At 35.4% G+C, this 15,047-nt stretch overlaps 1 protein-coding gene across 1 annotated transcript in view; it reads right to left on the minus strand.

Moving 5' to 3' along the window:
- The window catches only part of tgfb1a (transforming growth factor, beta 1a), a 28,235-nt gene extending 26,451 nt beyond the window's left edge, over positions 1–1,784 (minus strand). Inside the window, exons 1-2 of the mRNA XM_073922804.1 lie at positions 1,061–1,784; positions 1–886 (exon numbers count right to left, since the gene is read on the minus strand). The exon at positions 1–886 is cut by the window's left edge and continues 1,411 nt beyond it. The gene's annotated coding sequence lies outside the window, so the exon portion shown is untranslated. The remainder of the gene's footprint in view (positions 887–1,060) is intronic.
- Positions 1,785–15,047: the final 13,263 nt, after the last annotated feature.

The raw sequence follows: 15,047 nt of genomic DNA on the forward strand, positions 1-15,047 counted from the left end.
CTTTCCTCTGCCAGCTTGACTTTCTGGATAAATGCTGATAATCTACTAAAACTAAAGATGTTTTGCTCGATTTGAAAGTTAAAAAAGCCTAAACAGTTCTTAAAAAGCAGACTTTTTTAAAGCGTTCCTCTCTCAGATATAAAGCTTTCCTCTGCCAGCCTGACTTTCTGGATAAATGCTGATAATCAACTAAAACTAATGATGTTTTGCTCGATTTGGAAGTAAAAAAAAAAGCCTAAATAGTTCTTAAAATGCTGATTTTTTTAAAGTGTTGCTCATTTAAATTAAAAGATTTCCTCAAAAGCTTTTTTTTAAACAACAATCTTTCCTCTGCCAGCTTGACTTTCTGGATAAATGCTGATAATCTACTAAAATTAATGATGTTTTGCTCGATTTGAAAGTTAAAAAAGCCTAAATAGTTCTTAAAAAGCAGCTTTTTTAAAGTGTTGCTCACTCAGATATTTAGATTTCCTCAAAAGCTTGCTTTAAAACACCAATCAATTTTGTGCTAGCCAAACTTTCTGGAAAAATGCTGATAATCTACTGAAAGTATAAAGTATAAAAACCTAATTAGTTCTATTTACAGCGTTGCTCTGGCAGATTTACAGATTTCCTCAAAAGCTTTCCTCTGCTAGCCAGACTTTCAGATTTTCTGGAAATAATCAGCTGAAATTAATGAGGATTTCCTTGATTTGAAAGTAAAAAAAAGCCTAAACAGTTCTTAAAAAGCTGCTTTTTTTAAAGTGTTGCTTGCTCAGATTTACAGATTTCCTCAAAAGCTTGCTCTTAAAACAACAAGCTTTCCTCTGCCAGCCTGACTTTCTGGATAAATGCTGATAATCTACTAAAATTAATGACGTTTTGCTCGATTTGACAGTAAAAAAGCCTAAATAGTTCTTAAAAAGCTGCTTTTTTAAAGTGTTGCTCGCTCAGATTTACAGATTTAGTCAAAAGCTTGCTTTAAAACACCAATCAATTTTGTGCTAGCCAAACTTTCTGGATAAATGCTGATAATCTTCTAAAATTAATGATGTTTTGCTCGATTTGACAGTAAAAAAGCCTAAATAGTTCTTAAAAAGCTGCTTTTTTTAAGTGTTGCTCGCTCAGATTTACAGATTTCCTCTAAGCTTGCTTTTGAAAAGAACAGGCTTTCCTCTGTTTGCCCGACTTTCTGGAAAAATGCTGATAATCTACTCAAATGAACGACGATTTGCTCGGTTTGACAGTCTTCTCTAGCTTTTTTCTTTCCAACGAAGAGCAAAGTTGCTCTGGCAAAATGTAAACAACTCAGAACAAACGTTTGTACAGCCTGAAGGCTTCACGATTGAACAATAAAAATGCCTAACGGCGTTTTCTACATGCTTTAAAGTCTCCTTTCCATCTCCAAACAAGACAAACAAAACGTTCACACAGCACAGAGAGGAACTGAAAGGAAAACAGATCCCTCGGATAGAAGAAAAGCAAAAATACCCTGACGTTTTGCCTCTGATGATGTAATGTTTCAGGAAAATCAAACTGAACCAAAGCACGAGTGACAGATGGAGTAAACAAAGAGCCAAGCAAATCCCAGAAGCAGTGATAAGTGAGGTTCAAATGCTCCTCTCTCTTCTCGTCTGTCTTGAGTGGGAAACACAGTCCTTCAGAGCCTGCTTCTCCTTGCTAAAGCACTGGTTTTATGAGCTCCCTCTTGTAACACACTCCCCGCTCCCTTTCGCTTGTCAGAGCTTGCTGGTGACAAAATGATTTGCAGAGCTTTTACGTTCCAGTAACTTCTCTCTCTCCCTCTCTCTTTCTTTTTTTCTGGGTTGCTTCTGCTCCACTGTTACCCAAGAACTCTCCGCCCAGGAAATGAGGCTCTCTGAAAATCTACACTTCTCTTTCATGGGCCGGGAAGCTTTTTAGCTGCACACAAACGCTCAGCGAAAGGTCAGACAGGTAAATAGCACGGCCGTGACACTTACGTCTGCGCAAACTAACCACACGCTTTAATAAACGAGTGCCAGGTCAGATGATGACAGATGCTGGAACGCTCTTGATTACACAAACACACTGATCCCTGTCTGGGTGCACAGCAGCACACTATTATCAATGTCACGTTTGGCTTGTTTTAAAGGGGCCATGTGAAATTAAAAGTTTTGTTTGGGTGTTAGTATCAGTATTGATTGTTTGTAGGATATATATTGTGCCCTAAAACAGTGACAAAGCTTGTGTTTAGGAGATTTAAAACTGATTTTGCCACTTTTTCCTAAATGGATCAACGTTTTGTTTGTTTTTTGACATTACCTCATACTTCAGTTTCTCATCAAATCTTCTGACCAATCAAATGAGTATCTGGCATGCCCCGCCCCCTACAGGATACTTCTCATTGGATGCGCCAGAGCTCAACCTCTCACTAGCAGAGTGGTGATGAAACTAAACACTGTTGGCTGTTATGTAAAAGGGGAGGAGCTACTCTATGTCCCGCCCTCTTTTCATGTTTTAGTTGAGATTACATCAAATTTCAAATTAAAAATGCACATTTTCAAAACACTTTACAAAACCGTCAAAGGTTAGTTTAATGCTTAAACTGGATTCCTGGATGAACGCAGCTCTGCACAGCGAAACTTGAGCCAAAACGATTCAAATGGCTGCGCCCGCTCGTCGAATAAGAATAAGGTGAATACGCAATCCATACCGCCAAACCACCAGGGGCCGCCTCTTGCTCTTAAATGTGAGTCTGTTCTGTGCTTTCGCTTTGTTTAGGCATGACAACAATTTAAAATAAAAATAAAAACGGCGCGATTCCTCTTGCTTTTCATTAATGGACCCCTCCTATGCAATCCTAAAAATAGTCATATAATGGTGCATGACTGTCAGACGCGCTCCATAGTGATACATAGACTCTGTTTCCCAAACGGATTCTGTACACGCGATTTGAAGCGGAGTGAAAGTCTGGCTTTTGGGTACGTTTTCAAACAGATTTACACATAATTAATAGTAATAATATCTAAAGTTGTCGATCTTGGTGTTTTTTTTTTATTTCAAACACAGCTAATCTCGTCTTAAATGAGCATATAAAGTCAGGAAAGCAGTCGAATGCCTTCATTATATTGTTAGATGTGTGCATTTTTAAAGTGACACCTCTTATTTCATGTAATCAAATGAAAGAAATCTTAATAAATGAGAGATTCATTAATTGCTCTTTAATCAGAATGTGTAAGTTATACAGTGGAGAAACGGCTAATGAGATTTGAGAGCTTGATTCTGTTTCATTATAACAGCTATTCATTTTAATAAGCTGGACTGTTTGCTAATGTATTCGCTGCTAATGTAAACTATTTATTTTTTCTTTTGTAAATAATAATAAAACATATTAGTGACCATTTAACTGTTTATTTACAATGAAACCACTCCAAACGAACATCTTTAGTAATTTAGGGATTTTTTAAAGGGGAGGGGAGGGGGGGGGGGGTCCCTTATTATGGTGGTCATATTTCTTATTTTCACATCCCAATGTTGACAGGTATGACTTAGAGAGTTGGAGGTGGTTGGAGATAAACTATGCAGAGGAATTGAGTTTGAGACCATTGGTTTAATGTGTGTGTGTGTGTGTGTGTGTGTGTGTGTGTATGTGGTCTAATCCAGTTCAATGATCTATGCTAAGCTAAGCTAAAAGTGCTCCCGTCAGACCCAGATCAGTATTTTCTATACAATATAATACTTACTTTACTATAAAATTATAAAAATTCTTTAGTCATTTTTTGAGTGAGATGCTAATGGTCTAATCAAATTCAGTGATCTATGCTAAGCTAAGCTAAAATTGCTGCCGTCAAACCTGAAGATTGGCTGAAAGGATTCAAAAATTCTATTTTTACTTTACTATACAATATTTATTTTATCACAAACTTCTCTGATGCTAATGGTCTAATCCGATTCAATGATTTATGCTAAGCTAAAAGTACTCTGCCAGACCCAGGGATCATCTGAATGGTTTTAAAAGTTCAATGTTTACTTTACTATGCAATATTTACTTTACTATAAAATTATAAAAAAAATCTTTAGTCATTTTTAAACAAGATGCTAACGGTCTAATCTGATTCAATGATCTATGCTAAGCTAAGCTAAAAGTGCAGCTCTCAAACCCAGAGATTGGCTGAATGGATTCAAGAATTCTGTACTTACTATAATTACTTTACTCATTTTTGAGCCAGATGCTAACGGTCTAATCTGATTCAATGATCTATGCTAAGCTAAGCTAAAAGTGCTTTGGCCAGACCCAGAGACTAGCTGAATGGATAAAAAAAAGCCTAAATTCACTTGTTTAACTCTAAGGGAGTTATAAAATAATCCTTTCTTCTTTTCTAAAGTGGAGAAAATCCATGCAACCCTGTTTCTTTTTTCCAACATTAATAACAGGCCTGCATAGACAGTAATCTGCTGATACCATTCTCAACTAAGCCAAATAAACTATCATTATACTTATAATAATAATAATAATAATAATAATATATATATATATATATATATATATATATATATATATATATACATACACACACACACACACACACACACACATATACATATATATATATATATATATATATATATATATATATATATATATATATATATATATATATATATATATATATTTATATTTAATATATATATATATATATTTAAAATATATATATATATAAGTTAAAATCTGTCTTTTAAAATGAGAACTGTTATAGTGTGAATGTTTCTTTTAAAATCACACACTTTATAATACTCTCACAAACTAAATCACTGTGTACCTTCATATCCAAGATCTAAATCCGCAATCCAACAGAGATCCCTCAGGTTACTGTAGGACAGGCTCTGAACCGTTTGCGATTGTGGTTACAGGCAACACTGACCTGCAATCTTTCTCACAAGCTGAAGCCAACGAAGCCAGACTCCAAAACAAAGAGAGCGATGGCTTCAGCATACGCTTCATGTGCCCACAAGCTTAGAGAGACAGCTCACCCAAAATATTCAATTTACTCACCCTCAAGTGTTTACAAATCTTTCATCTGTCGAACACAAAGAGAGATACTTTGAAATCCATTGCAGAGTAGGAAGAACACTAGGTGAATGGTTACAGATTTTCAGCATTCTTCAAAGTATCTTCTTTTGTGTTCAACAGAAGAAAGAAACTCATAAAGGTTTGAAACAGGTACAGGATAAGTAGATGATGGCAGAATTGTAATTTTTGGTTGAACAATCCCTTTAAACGGAGGCAAAGAATGGTGATCATGAAGTTTTTCTACCTCTGTGTTGTTTTATTAGGGCCCAAGATCCACACACACACACACACTGTTTGATGCGAAAATCCCCTAAATTCACACATTAATAGACCTTATCAGTCCGAACAACTTCCACTCTCACAGTCAGCTCTCTGCCAAACAGGAAGTTTTCTATTCTCATTGTTTCAAACAGCGGCAAGCATACGCTGCGTCCCAAATGGCACACTATACCAAAGACACTAGAATACATACGTTTTACGCAGCGGATGCCCTTTCAGACGCAACCCAGTACTGGGAAACACCCACACACTCATACCCTACAGCCAATTTAATTTACATCCAGTTTACCTATAGCGCATGTGTTTGGACTTCGGGGGAAACCGGAGCACCCAGAGGAAACCCAACACAAGGAAAACATGCGAACTCCACATAAAAACGGCAACTGACCCAGCTGGGGCTCAAACCCACCTCATTGCCCATTATGATATATTTAATCATTAATAATAGCTATTAATATAAAATAAATATAAAGATTTATTTTCATTTTTGTGGAAACTATTGTATTATATAAATACACATACACACACGTTTTATATTTTAGCTTTTTGACTAATCGAAATGTAGTAAAAAATTATAATACTACTATAATGTCGATGCTTAAAATAAGAGAAGTTAATGTTGATCAAATTTCTGCAGGACCTTTTTTTTTTTTTTTTTTTGCTTAAGTTTTATTTTTAATTTATTTATTTTTATTTTTTTATTAACAAACTGAAACATTTACATTACATTACATGCCAGGGATCAAAACAGAAATGTATCTTTTAAACAGATTCGCGGTTTTTACAGCTTTTTTGTTAGTACATTCGGAAATCAAAGACATATAAAGATTTAGATCTTCAAGAAGGATCTGAAAGAAAGGTTTATGCTAACAAAATGTACACTTGTGTATAAAATATTTGGCCAAAAATATAATAAGATTAAATAAATAAAAAGCATCAGTTTCTGCAGGATCATCTGACACAGAAGACTGGAGTAATGACGGTGAAGAAGTGTAAAAGTGCTCAAAATATGCTTTTATCCCATCTCTATTCCCCATCTAGTGGAGAACACATAGTATTACAATCTCCATCTGTCAGGCTTTATTAAAAATTGTGGTGTGACATTAATTTCTAACCATGCTAAGACAAATCAGGATTAAAAATTTATGCTGGCAGGATTTGATATAACATTGGGTTATGTTTTTATTATTTTTATATACAGTACTGAAACCACATTTTTGATATTTAATATCCTGTACCCACTTAAATTGTTTAAACTGACAATTTGAGACAAAGGTATGAAACTAGCTGTAAAACTAGCTGTAAAACTAGCTGTAAAATATCCATCATTATATATATATATATATATATATATATATATATATATATATATATATATATATATATATATATATATATACATATATATATATAGTTTTAGGACAATAGGATTTTAAAATTGTAAAATTCTAATGGACAATCTCTATTTTTAGCAGAGATGTAATTTACATTTAATCAAGGGCGTAGAATTGGCATGGATGGAAGGGACGTGTCCCCACCAATATCCACCACTTGCTGAAATGTCTCTACCAATAATTTAATTAACTTCAAAATAAAATAATGCTCTATCAACCCTTAGTAATCTATTTGTGCACATGTAACGGAGGCCAGCTAGTAAGTGCTGTGCTGGTAAACCTCACTCCTCTGACCTCTAAAGGTGCTCTAGCGACAGATGCTAGAGGTCATGGTCTTTAGCCTCCTTGTTAGAGCAACCTACTCCCATGCGGAAGGTCGCCAGTTCGATCCCAGCTCGGAGCAGGTTGGGTGGTGTAGGACCGGCGGGGTTACATTGGTGCCGTGACCCGGATGGGAGTGAGGTTTAGAGGGGTGAGTGTAACGGAGGCCAGCTAGTAAGTGCTGTGCTGGTAAACCTCACTCCTCTGACAACTAAAGGTGCTCTAGCGACATACGTTAGAGGTCATAGTCTTTAGCCTCCTTGTTAGAGCACCCTAATCCCATGCGGAAGGTCGCCGGTTCGATTCCAGCTCGGAGCGGGTTGGGCGGTGTAGGACCGGCGGGGTTACACACAAAGGGTTAAAGTCAAGTTTGCTATAGTACTATTAACCAAGTCTGTGCAATTAATGGAAATTCAGTTTCGATTTTGGTCTCCATGATTCTAAAAAACAACTATCAGGATAAAACAGTTCAACTGTGTCACACACCTCTCTAAATTTCTCCTCAAAGCCAGATTGCAGTAAAATCATGTAAATTGACTTTTGCAGCATAGCACTTGATTCATTAATTGTTATTTGTATTATTAAGTGTTTATTTATATTAATAAGTACTTTATTCATGTTTTAAAGGCGCAAAACAATTTGTGCAATGCATGTCCTATAGGGATGTATGTCCCCACCAATGTCAAGAACGAATCTATGCTCTTACATTTAATATATAGTTAATTTACAGTATTTTTATATATATTAAATATATATAAATATATATATATATTTATTAAAAATATATATATATATATGTATATATGTATATTTATATATATATATATATATATATATATATATATATATATATATATTTATAAATATATAACTTTTTTTTAAATAATTATAAAATAATAAGAAATAATATATATATATATATATATATATATATATATATATATATATATATATATATATATGTATATATATATATATATATATATATATATATATATATATATATATATATATTTATATATATATATATAATTTCTTATTATTTTATAATTATTTAAAAAAAAAAGTTATTCCACAGAGGAGCTGCAGCTCCTTTGTCACGTTCTAAAGAGGTTCGCCTGCTCCGAACATAAGTAAAACTCTCACCACCATATTGAGAATATAACTTTCGACATTCCCTGTACATATCAATTCAGATTAATGCAGTTCTTCTGAACCGCTTTATTAATTAGCCATATTTTCTGAAACATTTTCTAATATGGATTGGCGCGAGCATGCATTCACAATGGTATGAGCCGTTATAGGGGTGGTTACATCTATATTATTTATATTTGTATCCATTAATTTCATTATTATTATCGTTTAAAATACAGATCAGAGCAAACTCTTTCTCACAGTTTAAATAACTGACCCCCATACATCTTTTTGACGTCCTTCAGAGGGGATCAAGCGTTAATTAGGAAGGTCGATCCCCTACAAAAAAGTGATTCTTTCCTGACTGCCAGATAACTATTGCCAGTTTTTTTTCCAGTCATGGCGTTTATCATAGCAAACAGCATTTATCAGTTAGCCCACACTTAACTTTACCGGATAAAAGAGTGCTCCATCAGATCCTGCAGGTCAGTAAGACTGCACAGTAATCGGACATTGATGATACTTCAATTCTCTTCCTGAAGCTCAGACGGGCTGCTTATAGAAGCTGTCAATCACAACTGTAAATCGACACGCCTCTTTATATAGCATCACATTACCTACTAGCTATAGTCCTCACAAAAACAAACACGCATTTTAGCGTTGTAAGAAGTGTTATTGACGAAATGTTTGGGGATTCATGGGGAAATGTATTTATTTTTTGAAGGAGGCGGAGTTTATGACCTGCTCTTTGTCCAGCCACCAGGGGGCGATTCATTAGATACACGGGGCGATTAAAGAGGCAGCAGCTTTATTAATAAGCACGTCCGATTTCGACACAGAACTTTCATTTTCAAGTCATAACAACATTAATAATAAGTTCTTTACATTTATATAGCGCTTTTCTTGGTAATCAGATCTCTTTACACATTTTTTTCCACAGATTTATCCACCTGGATGACACGACGGCAGCCATTTTGAGCCAGACCGTACACCACCTGCACTACTTAGCATGTTTCTTAAATAACTCCTGCAAACAAATTATGGTATTTTTATGCTTTTGAAGAGTCAAAAACTTACATACATCAGCACATTTAAATGTCTGGGTAAAAAGAGGCGGAAATATAAGTTTGTACCATTTAAGCTATGTTCAAAAAAACAAAAACAAAAAACTTTTTTAACATTTTCTCTAAATGTTTGCAGAAAAGAAGCTGAGACATTCAGATATTTTCATTTTATGCAAGATTTTATGCAAAAACAAGCAAAGATTCTCTCAGTATTAGAAAAAAATACAACACAAAACAAGAGATCACTACATCGGATAAAAAAGTTGTATACTACATGTTAAATCATATAACCAAACCAATATGTTACAAAACAAGTATTCACTGCATGTAAACAATTTGAGACATACAGCTATACATTTAAACATTTCTCATAGTGTAATTTGTTACACAATCATCTTGCATTTCTGTAAACACAGAAACATATACAGTCCAAAAATCATAAATAAATAAATAAAAGCACAGCATTGTCCATGATCTTGATACAAAATATAGTGGAGTAAAAAAAAAATCAATAATTAATAAATCAACATTTACCAATAAGCCACAAATTGTCAGATTTTCATTGCAAATTTACACAATACCTTGTGTACCACTTTCTAAATAGGCTTCCCAAGTTTATATTAGCATCGTGGGCCTAGTGATTGCTGTATCAAGATCTTAATTACATTTTTAAGTCGGATTTAACACATTGCAGATTTTAAAATAAAATTACGTTACAACAGTGTGGCATAAAATTAGTTGGCGTTAAAAACTCAGCCGTGTATTATAGCACTATTTATACAAACAGCAGTAAAAGAATGGCAAACAACGTATTGTGCCACTTACCAAGCACTATCCATTGACGTTATGTGTTGGATCAGCCTGATCTCATGAGGATACGTAACTATTGTACATTTTGTGAGTTTAGTGAGTAATTTGTACAAATTCCTCGAGTTCAGTCATACAAAAAATGTACGATTATTAAAAGGAGGCATGGCCAAAACCAAAACCCCACCTCTTAACCTAACCGTCATTGGGGAATGAGAAAATTGTAGTAAAATTTGTGAATGAGAGCTTACGAATTAATGCGAATAGCCACTAAATAAAAAAAAAAAAAGTAAGAGTTTGATTACGCGTTGGGTTGAAAAACAAACAAAACAAACATATCTGTTTATGAGTTAAAAAGAAGATTGTGACCATCGAAACATTTTTAGCTATTGATAACAATTATGATAAACTCAATTTAATTTAATAAGCTCATTCTAAGGGAAATGTTCAGCAATAGATATAATAAGAAAAAAGGAGTGCTGATTTGTTTTGAAAAATTTAAATTTGCAGCCACAAAAAAATTGTCACTAAATCAAAAAGTTACAAATTGGCGTGAGGTAGCGCTGAGTCGAAAAACAAAAATCGAATCTGTTTATTAGTCAAAAAGAAGATTGCGGCTATTGAAACGTTCTTAGCTATTGCACTTTAACATTATAGGCTGCTCTGATGTTACTTAGTAGCTATTTATAACAATTACAAAAAAACTCAACTCAATTTAATTTAATTGAATACGCTCATTCTAAGGGAAATGTTCAGCAGTAGTTATAATAAATAAGAAAAAAAGAAGTCCTGAAAAAGTCAAATGTATTACATAAATTGCTTTAATGACCTACGATATGTTTAAATGTATAAAAAAATTGCAGGTGATGTGTTTATTTCGAACATTTTGGTTGAAATTAAAGGAATATTTGAAGTTACGAATTGGCGTGAGATAGCGCCGAGTCGAAAAACAAAAATCGAATCTGTTTATTAGTCAAAAAGAAGATTGCGGCTATTGAAATGTCCTTAGCAATTGCACTTTAACATTGTAGGCTGCTCTGATTTCACTTAGTAGCTATTTATAACAATTACAAAAAAACTCAACTCAATTTAATTTAATTGAATACGCTCATTCTAAGGGAAATGTTCAGCAGTAGTTATAATAAATAAGAAAAAAGAAGTCCTGAAAAAGTAAAATGTATTACATAAATTGCTTTAATGACCTACGATATGTTTAAATGTATAAAAAAAATTGCAGGTGATGTGTTTATTTCGAACATTTTGGATGAAATTTGGGGAATATATGAAGAGTTCAGATGCCAAAAAATCTCTAAATGCCATCTAAAATGACAATTTATCTCAACCTGCTGTTCATGTTCAGTTATTTTACTTGAAAGGCAATGAACAGAACCTTTCCTTCACTATAAATGTAACATTATTGAGCCTATCCACAAGAGTTGGAGAAAAATTCTAATTTTAGAGCAAAATATCAAATGGCCTTTAGAGGTTTTTGCATCTAAACTTTTCGTTTGTTCTCTTACAGTACGCATAGTATCTGTTGGCCAGATTCAAATGAAGACAGTTAAACAAAAGCAAAAAAGAAGACATATTTTTGTATACTCAAAATTCAGAACACTGCCAGAAGTAAAAATAAGTTCGTCTAACTTAATACTTTAGTTAGATTGAGGCAAGTTGAGATGACTAGAAAACTAAAATTGATTTGATTTAGTTTAACTTTATTAATCCCAGAGGGAAATTCATTTGTCCAAGTGGCACACATCACATAAAGTTCAGTTATATATATATATATATATATATATATATATATATATATATATATATATAAAATAATTAAAATCAGTAAATAAAAATAAAAAAGCAGCATAGTGCAATTCAACGCTCAGTTCTGGAAGCTAATTGACTCAACTTTTAAAAAACAAAGTGTAAAATTAAAGAGTCAGCCATTGATTGTCTAAAGCAAAAAAGAGACGGATTTAAACACGATTGCTTACACGCTTAAAAACGTCAAAATCCCCAAACTGCACAGTAGTAGCGCAACTTCTAATATATTCTAATCAGTCAAAGAACACTTTTTTTTTTTCAGGGAAGCAAAACACACAACGCAAAACAACAATGGCTACTGTAAATTTAAATAAACACTTATTTGCGGCAAGCTTGCTTTAAGACAAAAAACTCTGCTTTCTGTAGAGTTACAAAATAGTTTTTTCTGTATTTTATCTGTTCAGTGGAATGCACTTTTGACGCAGGTGATAAACTAAAGGCCCGTGCACACAGAGACGTTTTTTTGCTCGCGTTTTCCGTCGATGTTTTACGCCTCCTGACTAAATAAAGGGCGCCAATTTGATCGTGCACACCAACACGCAAAACGGCAGGCACAAAAGCGTCATTAAAAAAAAAAACGCCTCATGCTTGTTTTTTTTTATTTGACATGCCGCGTCAAAACCTTCTTCACCAATCAGATTGGCACTTTTGTTCACGTGCATGGAGCTGCTGAAGTAACAGGCGCAAAACCGTCAATGCAAGCGCACCTTAAAGAAGAGACCCAGAGGCGATATGAACGTAGAGCTGCTTATTGCTCTGTGAACAATAACCATTTCTTCATCGCTAGAGCTGAAGCTGCTAATTGAACCATCTATGCTTGTTCGAGTCACCAGTAACTTTAACAACAAGAGTGTGAACTTCCCTTCCTCCTCTTCTTCTGTGTTACAAGCGGGTTTTGCTAGCTTAAAGTTGTGTAGCGCCATCTAACGTCAAGGAGTAATTTTGTATACTCTTCTGCTTGACGCTAGTGAAAATCGATTGGGTTTAAATGTGAAAAAACGTCTCGTAAAACGCTGATGATAAATGCAAACGAAAAGCGTCCCGGTGTGTACGAACACATCTTAAGGCCTTGTCCACACTAATACATTTTCGTTTAAAATGTGGACTTGTTTTGGCCCTACGTCTAAACTGAGGCAGCATTTGTAGAAAACAAATATGTATATTTTTGAAAACGCTGTCTAACGTGAACAACTTTTTTTAAAGGGGGGAATCTCGTCTGTCTTGTTTTCGGCTAATCACATGCCTGAATTTGCGAGCGCAAGCCACTCACCTCTTTTGGAAATAGTGAACGTGTGCAGGCAAAAGACGCGATATGTAAACGCCCAATTTCATGGCAGCATCACAAAGAGGTCTCTATGATCTATGCATGAAAAAACAATCTGTGGACACGTAGAAAAGTACACACAACTACTTCTGACATGTGGTCAAGCAGAACATCGGAAACTTGGGTTTGACGGCACACACACAGCACCCTATTTATTTGTTTTGCCATAGACCGGAGGGCCTCATGTACGAAGACTTGCGTTGAAATCATACTAAAACACTGCATGCGCACAAAGCTGTAAATGTGCGTACGCAGTAAAAAATTCAGATGTATGAAACACTGCGTACGCGGAATCCCACACATATTCTCTTTGTAGATCTGAATTAACGTGAAACTGAGCGCAACATGCATAAGTGCAAAACCCCTCCCTGCCTCCTCCCCCGTATGAATATGCTAATGACTCTACCTTGGCAAAACCAAACGAAAAAGCAACGGCAAAAGCAAGCAAGAAGAGAAACTTTGAACAGAATGTGAATTGGAGGTGCTCCAATCGGAGGTAGACCGGAGAAAAACGGTGTTATTTGCAAGTTTGTCATGGAATGAGCTAGTTGAGTGATTTCCGCCCGTTTGATCGGCAGAGACAACAAAGCTAAAGAGGGACGGCATCAGCAGCGTGAATGGCGTAGCGCACGGCAACATGTTTTGACACTATCATTCATGAACCCGGTTGTAATCCAGCACCTGATGAACTCATTCTTCTCTCCCCTACTGCATATCAGATTTTGTCTACTCTTCATCACGAGGAAGACAAGTAGGAATCATTAATAAGTGTGTGTATTATGTTAAGCGCATTCGAGCATCACATATTATTTGCACATTTATTGAATGGAAATGTTTCTGATTCACGTATGTAAATTCGTCTTCAGATGGCGCCTTTTTAGCAATGTGCGTGCAGTCGATCGCTCCGATTACATTGGGAAAACCGACGATCGCTGCAAGTTGTGCTTTAATGTTTGGCTGGTCAACTGCATGGTATGGAAACCTTATAAACCTGCTAGATATGCGGATGATCTCGTCCCATACAGCTGCCATTGCACGGCTCAAAGATACTTTGTAGTGTGCAATTTAACACAACTGCCTCTAGGAGTCGCCGATATGCTTATTTCACGCGGCCGCCATTTTAAAGAACCAAAATGAGGCTGCGGTGGGAAGAAACCCGGAAGTGTAGGACCTGCACTGTAAACATTGCAGTAACATGCTGTGCACTACAAACCTCCAGCTGTTGCCGAGATTTTAAAATGCAGAAATGGTGTAAACATCACTTTAATATGATTCTGCAAGTTTATTTTAAACAATTAAAAGCAATTTAGCATCAAACAAGATCACAATCTCAGTGATACGCTTAAACTTGTGTCCTCCTAGGCTTCAGTTCAGGGCACCAGTTAAACACTGTGAGGACGCTTTCCTGCTTTAGCCTATGTAACCCGGTGAGTGATATACACTGCAGTCGTCTGCAGCACATCCTCGTGTTGTCTATAATAGTGTTGTCCTGGTACTGAAGTTTTAAACCCGGCTATTTCCCGCTAACATGGAAGCGCCGCTGAGTGCTTGATGACTCGACTGATCTTCAAGGCTGCTTCGCGTTTCAGTATCCGTGTATCCGTGTTTGTTTTGCACTCAGTTTACTGCTCTTCACCCAGTGCAAACACAGATACACGAAGACTGAAGCGCGAAGCAGCCGTCAAGATCAGTCGAGTCATCAAGCAGATCGCTCCTCTGTCTGTGTTGCGTGTGTGCTCGGTAAACACAGCGGAGGGCGAACTGATGACCTTCTCGGCCAATCACAGTCATTTCTGTTGAACACGTGAACACGAGGGCAAATCAATGCTGTTTTATGAAAGCAAGAAAGCCATCAACCGTACCTTAATGTT

Source organism: Danio rerio, chromosome 15 (assembly GCF_049306965.1).
Source record: "Danio rerio strain Tuebingen ecotype United States chromosome 15, GRCz12tu, whole genome shotgun sequence".
Classification (NCBI taxonomy): domain Eukaryota; kingdom Metazoa; phylum Chordata; class Actinopteri; order Cypriniformes; family Danionidae; genus Danio; species Danio rerio.